This window comes from Suricata suricatta, chromosome 8 (assembly GCF_006229205.1).
Source record: "Suricata suricatta isolate VVHF042 chromosome 8, meerkat_22Aug2017_6uvM2_HiC, whole genome shotgun sequence".
Classification (NCBI taxonomy): Eukaryota; Metazoa; Chordata; class Mammalia; order Carnivora; family Herpestidae; genus Suricata; species Suricata suricatta.
The window spans coordinates 19,616,560-19,619,717 of record NC_043707.1 but is presented as its reverse complement, the minus strand read 5'-3'; positions in this window follow the sequence as shown (position 1 = coordinate 19,619,717).

The window sequence follows — 3,158 nt, the reverse complement described above, 5'->3', positions numbered from 1 at the left end:
CTTGGGGGAAGCTTCGCGGTGGAAGGGGGGCGTGAGGTGAAGTTTAAGGAAGCCTAGGGTGTGCAGAACAGAGGGAGAACATTCCAGTCAGAGGGCACAGCATGTGCAAAGGCCACGTGGCCAGAAGCCAAGGGGAGTCGTTGGGAAAGCCATTGACGGTGCATGTGACGTGGGAGCGGAGAGCTGAGGTGAAGTGGGAGGGTCTGGCAGGGCCACGAGCCGGGTTTGCAGGGATGTGGACTCGGAGAGGAGGTGCGGCAGGGCCGGATGCAGATGCTGAAAGGCCCACTGTGGCTGCTGTGGGCCGAGAGGACCTGGGTTAGAGGTGCGGGCAAAGTGGGAGGAAATGAGGCGCCGAGAGCAGGCTGACAGTGGGGGATGCAGAGAACTGGACAGACGGACGTGAGGACTGTTTAGGGGCAGCCGTGCCAGGATGGATTGGGTTGCGGGGCGCGGCGATGGGAAGGCACACTCCCCACCGGGAGCCTGACCTTCTTGTGAAAGAATCCATAGGTCATTTGCGCACAACCCCAGAGCCTGCTGGGAAGGGCTGCTGGCCTCACCCACCCCTCCGTGAACTTGCAAAGCCACGTCCCTGCTCGTGGTCCTGGCTGCGAAGCCCGGGGCCCATCGTGACACTGCTTTGCTCTGCTGACAGCCGTCTGTTTGTGCTCTCAGATGCCTGTGACTCCCAGATAATTAATGTCAGCTGGCTGTCACAGCGCCCTGGCTAATCACGGCGTGTGGGGGCAGGCCCGCTGGTCGATGAGCAGCCCCGGGAGCTGTCAGAGCCAGGAAAGGGCGCGTCTCTTGCCCGGCCACAGGAGTGCCTTGAATTCTAGCATATGCCTGTCTGCTCCGGAGGCACGGACAGTCTCTATCCCATGGGAGGCAGATGCTCAAGGTCAAGTCTGCAGGTCAGGGAACTCGGGCCGGACAGAAGGGCAGGAAACAAGAGGGAAGTCTGCTCCCAACCAGTGTGGGCACACCCCCTCCTTTTTCCCTTGTGTGAGCCACAACTGCCTAGGGTCCCATTTCGGACTCTGCGTGCTGTGCTTAACATCCAGAGTGAAAGTGCCTTGGCACAAGACTGCAGTGCACCTGAAACCCGCGCAGCCCTGCAGACACCTGGTGCCTTGCCACGCCTCTCTGCCTTGTCTGGGCAGTCGCTTCTGCTCAGTTGTGGCTCCCCAGTACTCACACGCACTGGCGCACAAGCCACGAGGCTGAGCGCATTGTGTCACAAGCCCTTCCCCAAGGCGCCGGTGTCTGCCCTCTGTGTTCCAACGGCACACTGTATGAACCTTTAGGACGTTCGTTCATTGGATCATTCCTTCACCCGATCGGCCTTGAGCCCCCACAGGCACCTGCTCTCGGCCAGGGAACATGGTGATGGACAGACAGATGCTGTTTGTCCTGGAGCACAGAGTGCAGCATTCAACCAAGACGATACAAAGCGTTGATTAATTACAGTGTCATAGGCTCGCCTTTTTATTGCCCATTTCCCGTTCCATGACTGAGGTCAGAGACTGTCCGCTGTATGTGTAGGATTTCAGTGCCCAGCAGAGAAAATTCACAGTGAACGTGTAGCGAGAGAAAGACTGAATGGCGTAAACGGGAACTAGATTGCCCAGGGTGATTAAGAGTCCATCTGGACAGACGTGTCCTCCAAGCCACCCAAGGCAGTATGGGAAGGTAACAACACATTGAGCTTGAAGGATTTTCAGGTCCAGCCTGGGCCAACGAGGGCGCCCCTCCTTTGGGGTCTGATTACCCAGGGGAAAACCCAGATAGCCGTGTTAAGTATCAATTATGTGCCTAACACTGGGCCACGGCATAAAAAATGGGGACCCCCTCCAAAGGTGGATGCCAGGCTGAGCTCTGGGGTAGGAGTTGGGGTGGGGGCACCAGGGCTCCTCCACCTGATCTGGGAAACTCCAAGGAGCATCAGCCTGCCTACCAGTATGGTGGAAAGGAAACTAGACAGGAAGAGGCAGTTAGGGGATGAGCTCCCCATCTGGGAAGGTATTCAAAAAGGTTGCAGAAGACGCTTTGCCTGAAATCCTGCATTGTCAGCTGGAACAGGAAACTGGAAGAGCTGTTAGGGTTGGGCAAGGAGTGTGACCATCAGCGAGCCTGTGCCAGGGTCTTGGGGGGAGGGCGATCTGGGGTGTGGTTAGGGACCCTGATCGTAGAGTCAGACAGACCTTTGATGAAGTCCTGGCTGTGGCCTCCAAACAGCCGTGCAACAGCAAGAAAGTCGTTGAACTTCTTCAGTCCTCAGTTTCTCCTTTGTAAAGTGGAGGAAACAACACTTAGAGTCTGGTTCGCCCCACGGGAGCTACATCATCACTCGTCAAAGACCGAAGCCCAGCGCTGTGCACTGGACCAGGGCCGGGAGCTGGGGGAAGGGGCCAGGCCTGGGGCAGCCACACCAGGAGAGGGCCAGTGGGTAGACGGCCCAGGTGCCGGGCACCAGCCTACAGAGGAGGGTGAGTGGGTGAGGGCCGGCTGAGCAGGGCACCCCCCTCCCCCACCCCGGAGGATGGCCACGCTTCTGGTTCCGGCTCTCAACTCATTTTGAATTCCCGCTCGGCTGGGGTCTGACTCCGGTCTCTCCCAGCTCTGCTGTGCTGTGAGCATTGCTGAGGGTCGCAGGCATCAGCAAGAGTGGCTCCCACTGGCCTGTCTGCTCCACTTCTTTCCTCCCCTCTGGCAGAAGCCTTCTCCTTCACTTACACCCCCATTAAGTCAGTCAACAAACCTCTGAGAACCGTTTCCTTGCTTCTAGTCGAGGGCCGGCACCTCAGAAGTGTGATGGAGATGGGCAGGCAGGGTCCCTGTACTCACGAATGTCCAGTCTGGGTGTGGAGACGGGAATGTAGCAGGTGATTGTCACACAGTGTGGCCACAAATATGACCACAACAACATAGCTAAACCTGTGCCCTGTTCCACAAGACTTACCTTCCTGAATCTTTGCCACAACCCCTGGAGGGCAGAAATTGGACCTCAGAGAGGTGAGTTCATGTGTCTAAAGTCACACAGCCCCTATCACTCAGATCTGCCTGGCACCAGCATCCCTGCCCTTAACCATCATGTTATGCGGCCTCCTTATGGCTCCTCATGCATTCATTCCACAAATATTTATTGAGCAGTT